Source organism: Rhinopithecus bieti, unplaced genomic scaffold (assembly GCF_001698545.2).
Source record: "Rhinopithecus bieti isolate Rb0 unplaced genomic scaffold, ASM169854v2 scaffold_5273, whole genome shotgun sequence".
NCBI classification, from domain to species: Eukaryota; Metazoa; Chordata; class Mammalia; order Primates; family Cercopithecidae; genus Rhinopithecus; species Rhinopithecus bieti.
In genome coordinates, this window is record NW_016805057.1 from 3575301 (window position 1) to 3584868 (window position 9568).

At 40.6% G+C, this 9568-nt stretch overlaps 1 long non-coding RNA gene across 1 annotated transcript in view; it reads left to right on the forward strand.

The window, feature by feature from the left end:
• LOC108528937 (uncharacterized) overlaps positions 1–2316 on the forward strand; it is a 28448-nt gene extending 26132 nt beyond the window's left edge. Inside the window, exons 2-3 of the long non-coding RNA XR_001885342.1 lie at positions 1844–1932; positions 2184–2316. This is a non-coding gene — a long non-coding RNA (uncharacterized LOC108528937). The remainder of the gene's footprint in view (positions 1–1843; positions 1933–2183) is intronic.
• The last annotated feature ends 7252 nt before the right edge of the window (positions 2317–9568 follow it).

Genomic DNA, 9568 nt, shown 5'->3' on the forward strand with positions numbered 1-9568 from the left:
TTCTTCCTTGAGCTGCTGTGAGCTCCACCCAGTTCGAGCTTCCCAGCGGCTTTGTTTACCTACTTAAGCCTCAGCAATGGCGGGCGCCCCTCCCCCAGCCTCGCTGCTGCCTTGCGGTTAGATCGCAGACTGCTGTGCTAGCAATGAGGGAGGCTCTGTGGCTGTGGGACCTTCCCGGCCCGGTGTGGGATATAATCTTCTGGTGTGCCCGTTTGCTTAAAGCGCAATATTGGGGTGGGAAGTTACCCGATTTTCCAGGTGTTGTGTGTCTCAGTTCCCCTGGCTAGGAAAAGGGATTCCCTTCCCGCTTGCGCTTCCCAGGTGAGGTGATGCCTCGCCCTGCTTCAGCTCTTGCTGGTCAGGCTGCAGCAGCTGACCAGCACTGATTGTCCGGCACTCCCTAGTGAGATGACCCCAGTACCTCAGTTGAAAATGCAGAAATCACCGGTCTTCTGTGTCACTCGCGCTGGGAGTTGGAGACTGGAGCTTGTTCCTATTCGGCCATCTTGCTCCGCCCCGGATTTATCATTTTTTTCTTTCCATTTTATAACCATGTTTTATATGTTTCAAAGATGTTTTATTGTATGCATACATGTTTAGAATTTTTGTATTCTTCTGGAGAATTTCCTTTTTATTAATATGGAGAAGCTCTCTCTATTGATATAATAATTTTTTCCCTTAAAGCCAATATTTTGTCTGATATTAATTTAACTGTACTAAGTTTTTAAATTCCTTTTTTTTTCTTTTTCTTTTGAGTCAATTTTGCTGTTGTTGCCCTGGCTGCAGTGCAATGGCACAGTCTCAGCTCGCTGCAATCTCCACCTCCTGAGTTCAAGCCATTCTCCTGCCTCAACCTCCCAAGTAGCTGGGATTACAGGCATGTGCCACCATGCCTGGCTAATTTTGTATTTTTAGTAGGGAGATGGGGTTTCACCATGTTGGCCAGGCTGGTCTCAAACTCCTGACCTCAGGTGATCCACTGCCTCGGTCTCCCAAGGTGCTGGGATTACAGGCATGAGCCACCATACCTGTCTTTAATTCCTAATATATATTTTTCCTATACTTTTAATCCTTCTGTAAATTTCTGTTTTAAATATGCTTTCTGTAAATTCTCTTTCAAGGTGGGACTTTTGTTTTTTTTTTTTTTTTTTTTTTGAGAGGGAGTTTCACTCTGTCACCCAGTCTGGAGTGCAATGGCACCATCTCAGCTTACTGCAGCCTCCACCTCCCAGGTTCAGCGATTCTCCTGCCTCAGCCTCCCAAGTGGCTGGGAATACAGGTGCCTACCACCACACCTGGTTAGTTTTTGTAGTTTTTAGTAAAGAAGGGGTTTCACCATGTTGGTCAGGCTGGTCTCGAGCCCCTGATCTCAGGTGAACTGCCTGCCTTAGCCTCCCAAAGTGCTGGGATTACAGGCTTGAGCCACAGTGCCCAGCCGAGGTGGGACTATTTTAAAAAATATTCAATATATAAGTATACATAGTTTAACATTCTTTGTCTTTTGGGTGATTGAATTCATTGATATCAATTGTATTACTGATATATTTGGATCATTTCTTCCACCCTCTTTTGTGAGTTTGTGTGAGCAGACTCCTTTTGTGCACTAATAAGTTTAAATGTTTCTCTGGAAATTATCAAGGTGTTTTAATATACACAATATACATACACAGACACACACACACCATAGGAAGTAGGCTATTTTTACCTTTATTTTGAATGGTTCATTGTCTAGCCTTAGGTCACAGAGCTATTCTGTGGCAAAGACTAGATTGGAACCAAAATCTTCTGGAACTGGACCCCAAGTTCATCATTCTTTCATGTTTCCATGATGTCTTCAAGATAGAGAGTCTATCATCTATGTAGAACTGAAGACGACAGAAGACATGAAAGGAGGATGGGGGCTTCCAGGAAGAGTCAGTGAGATGTGCTGAGGTCAGAACTTTTATTGCCCTTAAATGGGTGTTGAATGGAGTTTTGAAATTGAACTACTTTTTCTTTGTTCTTGTTTCTCTGATGGATTTTCTCATTAGAAGGTGATGATGTTTTCTACTACATAAGTGGCATTTAAATACGGAGCCTTTTTTTAATTGCTCATGGTATTTCACTCACGATGAAATGAAAGTCTCGTGAAACTGTAATTTGAAACAGAAAAGAATGGTAATTTTGCCCATTTTCTTGAAAAGTAGGAAGATATGAAGAAAATTGTTGAACATGCCTGACAATAGAAGACCTAAGGCCTAAGAAGTCCATTTCAATGAATCACAAAAGAAATCAAAGAACAGAATTTCTCTCTTTTGAAGTATTGCTTTATTAAGTACGTATTGCTTTATTCAGTAGTTCACTTGGCAAAAATTCACTTGGCAAAAATTTCTTCAGAACTTTTGCAGCATCACTGAGTCTAGTTTTGGCAATTAGTTTAGGATTTGAAGGAAATCAAATGACACTTGACTAAATTGATTGGTTAAATAAAACTTTAATCATTAATTGTCCAAAGTTATAGAGGTCATGTGATTTAAGGGAAGGGAGGAAACTGCAATTATATTGGGGGATTGAAGAAAATCAAGTGCAAACAGTCTGATTTTTTGTGGGTTCTACATAATTTTGAGATGCTCATTTCTTCTCCCTTAGATCACAGCAGCAGCTTTCTAGACCTAGTGTCATGTCCCTTGTCCAAATTATGGCCACTTCATGATAGTGTGGATCTTCTGAAAAGAGCTCTAAGTAGTTTGAACGTACTGTGAGAATCAGATTGAATCTAGCTTCAGAATCTGAGTTTTGCAAGTCTAGGTCACACACACACACACACACACACACATTTTCTTTTTGTGAGGTAGGGTCCCATTCTCTCACCCAGACTAGAGTGCAATTGTGCAATCACAGCTCACTGCAGCCTCTATGTCCCAGGCTCAAGTGATCCTCCCACTTTAGCCCCGAGAAGCTGGGACCACAGGCGTGCAGCACCATGCCTGGCTAATTTTATTTATTTTATGTAGAAACAAGGTCTCACTATGTTGCCCAGACTAGTCTTGAACTCTTAGGCTCAAGTGATCCACCTGCTTTGGCCTCCCAAATTTCTGAGATTACAGGCATGAGTGACCGAGCCTGGCCAGTAACTAATATTTTTGATAGAATAAGTTGCAAATCTGGAACATACTTGTTTTAAAAGTAAAAAGCCTTTTAAATTGGCAAAATCTACAATTCTAGGTCTTAAATGAAATTTAGCTGGGCATAAACAAAGGCTGAATTTCATTTTGAGTCACTAATAATCTAAGTTAAGGGCAATGTCCCTTTTCTTCTGTTGTAGGATCACCTCTACTTTGTGTTACTGTGGGAGGTGAGGGTGCTGTGTAAGAAGTACTAACAGGTAAAAGATGATGCAGTAGACTTTAGTCTTTTAACTGGTCTCCTCACCTCTATTCTTGATCCTTACAATTTATACAGATGATGCCACTGGAACCACTTTTTTAAAGCCAGTTGAATCTTATGGATAAAGTGTTAACTTCATAGCTTGGATTAAAAATGATTCCTTGTCCAATCCTGACCTGGTCTTAATCTCCAGTCCTCTATCACCACCTCCAAACGTGCACACACACACACACAGTTTTAACAACATGCTACTTGCTGTTTCTTTCTCTGCTTGTACTAGTCTCACTGCCTGCAGTATTCTTGACTGTCTTCCACCTTTATAATCTCAAGACCCAGATCAAATATCACTTTCTCTTTGAAGCCGTCCTGAACTTGCCTCTTATTTGTGCTCTCTTTTCTGTGCTCCTAAAGCACCTTGTAAATTCATCATTTTATAGAATGTACCAGTAGCATTCTAGTAATCCATTACGAGACATTGGAATAGCGAACACCCAGAAAAAGAGAAAAAGTGGCTCCATAGGGATGAACTTTCCTCTTCCTGTTTACTACCTTTACTCCTGTCACTTCCCACCTTGCTCTTTTTTCTGTGACTCCAGAGTGGTCTATCTGGGTCTGCTGTTCTTAGGTGAACATCTGTTTCCGGAGGATGCACAGAAAACAGGCATATGTAAATCAAGAATTGTCAGTGTACCGGACACATTTTGCTTAAGTTTAAGAAAAACGAGGAATCAATTAAGCATGTGAAAAAAAAAATCTTCCTCAAATGTTGATATATTTTTTGAAATTCACACTAATCATATATTCTATTTTAATATAATACATATAAAAGTAAATGTTTATGCTGAGGTATTATGAAAAATAGTTCAGTTTTTTACCTAAAATTTGGAAAAGTATAGTAACCTAAGCAGCACAATTTTAGAAAGATGAGCTATTCACAGTTATAAACCAGTCTGGTAATAATAGTCATAGCAGCCATTTATTTACTAACTATTAAATCTCAAGCACTGTGAGGGGTACTGTGTACACATTTTATTTAATCCACAAAAATCTTGTGAGCTAGGTATAATTATCTCCATTTTATAGAAAAGAGAACTGATGCTCCAAGAGGTCATATAACTTGTCCAATGTCACCCAGTTTGTGAGTAGAGTTAGGGTTTGAATTTCAGTCTTTCTGCTTCCAAAATACATGTTCTTTCTACCATACTAGTATAAGGTAACCTCTGAGGAATGATAACTGTGAAGAAATAAAGAGTTTTCAGAAGCTGGACTTGAATACTAATACACCTGTAACTCAATAGCAAATAATTCTACTAACTAAAAAAAATGTACTTAAGTCAATTTGGCATCTCTAAAAATGCCCACCACACATAGTGGTTACAAAATCACTTGAAATAAATGATCAGAGTTAGTTATCTCTTGAGGATTATTCATCACTGTCCCCCCAACATGGAACCTCTGACATCAACCCAAGGGCACTGTGTAAAAGCCATGACTCCATAGCCCTGTGACTCCATGGTCCTGTCCCACCCCCAGTTCATTTCTTTCCTCCTCCTGACTTCCTGTTTTCTGCCCCTGAGGCTGGTCACAGCATCCCATGCTGCCTTCCTCACTTCACTCTCTTTCTCTACAGCATTCTCTCTCTTCTGAGCATAGCCTTGATGCATGACTTCCTTGACAATGGTTTAGCCTCTAGGTTGACAATGCAGACCCAGATGGCCTTGACATACCCTTATGATATACCCTAAACATGATGGTGCTTACCCAAGAGGGATTTGAAGACCATTTCTATCAAGATTACCTTGAGGGAGTAGAGTCTGTAAAATACTAAGCTGACTGAGTCAAAACCCCTGGGAATCAGAGCCCATGTAATCTGCACTTTAACAAGCTTTCTACTTGATTATCATGTGGCCAGTATTTGTTTTGTTTTATTTTTGTTTCTTTGAGACGGAGTCTCACTCAGTTGCCCAGGCTGGAGTGCAGTGGCGTGATCTTGGCTCACAAGTGATTCTTGTGCCTCAGCCTCCTGAGTAGCTGGGACTACAAGCGTGAGCCACCATGCCCAGCTAATTTTTGTGTTTTTAGTACAGATTGGGTTTCACCATGTTGGCCAGGCTGGTCTTGAACTCCTGACCTCAGGCGATTTGCCCACCTTGACCTCCCAAATCATATGGTCAATGTTTTTATAAGTAACGCCCTACCAGTTTGATGTCAATCTTTGGGTGCCTCTATGCTTTATGCCATCTTCTGCAATGACTCTCCCACATGTGAGGACTCACTGTCCTGACCTGAATAGATCATTGCTCTGTTCCATTAATGTGCTTAACTGATGCTTGCTTATAGTGCTTGAGCCTTTCAGAAAATCACATACTGAGAGTGACTGTCTTTTGCAATCACAAATGGAGTTTTTTTTTTTTTTAATTTCATATATGACCTCCGTTTCCCCAAAACCTTACCTGTTTGTGGGTACAAATAAAGCCACTTAATATCTATAACCCAAATTTCCATGATTCATGCCCACACCGACATAATACAAGATCTCGGTTCCCCACATAATTTTCCCCAAGTATTTCTGGGAGGTCTTGAGAGGTGCCTGGAAGGTGCTCTTAGCCCTGCTTTCTTGCACAATGCTATGGGTTGATGCGTGTTGCTCTTGGAATCATTTAGGCTGTGCTGCTCCATGTCTGGAAGGCTTGTGACCTTCTTTCCACAGTTGCTGATATCCATGACCAGGACTAGGTGCTCTCTTTCTGTGCTCCACAGCCACAAATCCTCGGGAAGCTGGGAGTGTGTCACCAGGCATCCTGACTCAGATGGAGCCCTTCTGTGCTTGACATAGAAGTGGGGAGGGTGCTGCTCGCCCTGACTCTGTGTTGTTGTTTTTTTCTCCACCTAGTCAGTACTCTTATTTACCTAGGTCTCCAAAGCCTCTTGCGAAACCATTTCATTCAATTTCTGCATGCAGCTCCTCTCTCCAACACCCCAGACACACACTAGCTTGTGTTTCCAGTCCAATCAATTCCCTGGATGAACGTGAATAGCCCCAAACAAAACCACTGTGAAAAATCTACTCTAAGTGCATAATTTTACCAGTGCATCATACATGCTCAGCCATGTCTGAAGCTCATTTTAAGCTTAGGTTGGGAGCCTGGACCCCAACACACACCCACGTGTTAAGTTCCTGATTTCAATGATCCCAGTTTGAAAAGAATCCTAGAGAAGAGGTTTAAACACACTTTAGAGAGTAGGATAGGGTGTCAGTTAGAGAGCCCAAGCAATGTTGATCTTAAGAACATTTTTAAAAAACATTTTTCTTTCCTTTAAAAGCGAACATCTGATATTTGAGTTGTAGAATATGAAAGAAAAGAGAGAAGCAGGGTTGAACCAAATGCAGGATTCAGCCTTCTAAATAGAACACATTCTTCCCTACCTTTCTCCTCCTTTACCATGCAGTGCCAGCTGTCACTGAAAGCTGCTTCCAGACCAATTTCTAGTTCTTTATCAGAAAGGAGGATAAAATCTTACAAAAGAACAGATGATCAGATGCCATTGGTTCCTCCAACTCTGGAACTGCTTTAGAAAGGAAGTTGCATCTTTGCAGAATTATTATTATCAATCAACCTTTATTGCTTCAGCTTTCTTTATTGCGTTCTAACACACAAAGTAATGAAAACATATAATAAAGAGAATAAAACACGTAATGCATCACTGTGCAGATATTGCAATCATAGCAAATCCAATGTAAATGCCCCACGGGGAATACTTGAGTCTTCCAATACATTGCTAACAGTTTGTATGATACTACATCACGTTTTTTATCTACTAACGCTGTCATGCTCTGCTAAATATCGTGCCAGCATCAACCCCAAATAGCACTACTCCTTCTCATCCTCCAAAAGAGGGGCATATTTCTTTGCTGTCACTGGTTTTAATGTTTGCAAAGAGGAGCTCCAGCTTCTGAATAATTAATGCATAATGATTACTAAACTATGGGTAGTTTACTATTCTAGCCCCTCTGGTCTTTGCAATGCTGCTTGCTTTAATATGCACTTTGAATTGGAACCAAGAGGTAGTAAAATCCATTAAGACGGCATGGAGCTCAGTCAATAATGATTTACAGAGTTTGGCCACATCCTGGGATTTTCATTCTTGGCTCTCAAGCCCCATCTGCTGCTCATGTTCTGACGTGGTCTCCCCTTTTGCAAACGCTTTTGTGATTGCAAAAGGTTTCTGCTCTGTTTAGGCTTAAAGGAGTCGACATGCAAAAGTTCAGGTCAAGTACACTCTTCTCTGCTATTTCCAACTCTGGAAGAACATTAACGGTGGCTAAATACACTTGGAATATTTCTGCCATAGATACATGTCAAACAACTTCATGATCTCACCCAGTATGGGTACTTAGTAAAGATTCAATACTGATCATAATTATAAGGGTAATTCACCCTCAGGGATATAGAAGGGGCTTGCAAGCTAACTGGGAGGCCTTTAAAGAGAAAGAGCATTGTTTTCTCATGGTGAGAGTGGCAGAGTACTAACGTGAAGTCTGACTCTGCTCTGTGCTACTTGTGGTTTCTGCTCGGTGACGCTCCTGTGGATGAACTCAAACTTTAATGAATTCCATATGCTGTAAGCTATGGCATCCCAAAGGGCAAAGATGGGTCATTTTAGTGGCCTTGCCTGTGACTTGGAATGATTTAATGTGCCAGGAATATATATATATATATATATACACACACACACACACACACACACACACATATATATGTGTGTATATATATATGTATATATATATACACATATATATATGTGTATATATGTGTATATATATATACACACATATATATGTGTATATATACACACACATATATATGTGTATATATATACACATATATATGTGTATATATATATATACACATATATACACATATATATATGTGTATATATATACACATATATACACATATATATATGTGTATATATATACACATATATATATATATATTTTTTGAGATGGAGTCAAATTCAGCCACCTGGGCTGGAGTGCAGTAGCATGATCTCGGCTCACTACAGCCACTGTCTCCCGGGTTCAAGTGATTCTCCTGTCTCAGCTTCCCAAGTAGCTGGGATTTCACGCACCTGTCATCATGCCTGGCTAATTTTTGTATTTTAGTAGAGACCGGGTTTCACAATGTTGGCCAGGCTGGTCTTGAACTCCTGACCTCGAGTGATCCTCCCGTCTTGGCCTCCCGAAGTGTTCGGATTACAGACCTGAGCCACCGCGCCCAGCCCGAGGAATGTTTAATGAAAAGACATGACAATGGCAGGGCAAATTCTCCTTGGGTGGGCATTAGGTAGGGGACTAGTGACTTCTGTAAGGCAAATGAATCAAATTTTATTTCCCCTAGTGCTTCATCAGGGGCGAAACATATAATATCCAATAGAAAACTGGCCTGGTGAGGTGGCTCATGCCTGCAATTCTAGAATTCTAGAACTTCGGGAGGCCAAGGCAGAAGGATCACTAGAGACCAGGAGTTCTCAATGGGCAACGTAGTGAGAACTTGTCTCGAAAAAAAAAAAAAGAAAAAAGATTAAAAAATTATCCTGGCATAGTAACATGTGTCTGTAGTCCCAGCTACTCAGGGGACTGAGGCAAGAGGATGGCTTGAGCCCAGGAGTTTGAGGCTGCAGTGAGCTACATTCACATCACTGCACTCTAGCCTGGGCAACAGAGCGAGACCCTATCTCTAAAAAAGAAAAGAAAAAAAACGAAGAAGGAAAATTGATGAAGATATCTGTGGAATAGTGTTAAATAAAAGATATGTTGTAAACACCATTCCATCTTAGACAAGAATGGGCGCGTTTAGGGTGGTATGGCCGTAGACACACCATACCATTTTAGCCAAATAGCCTCTTAGAGCCTGCCCTTAATAATGTTGTCATCTTGTATAATATTACTCCATTTCCCTTCTTTTAAGAATCCCCCACCTATTCCCAGGAAAGAGAACTTTTAACATTATATGTATATGTTAATATGTATTAATATGTATATGTGCGTGTGCTTTGAGCCTGTTTCTGTAGATTGAAAAAAAGATCTATTTGCTTATGGTCGGAGATGCTGTTATTTGAAGTGGTTCAGAAAAGGTCTTTGACTAAGTGGATCCTGGTGATCTACATGTTAGCATACATCTAAAAGGTCAAGCTTGCT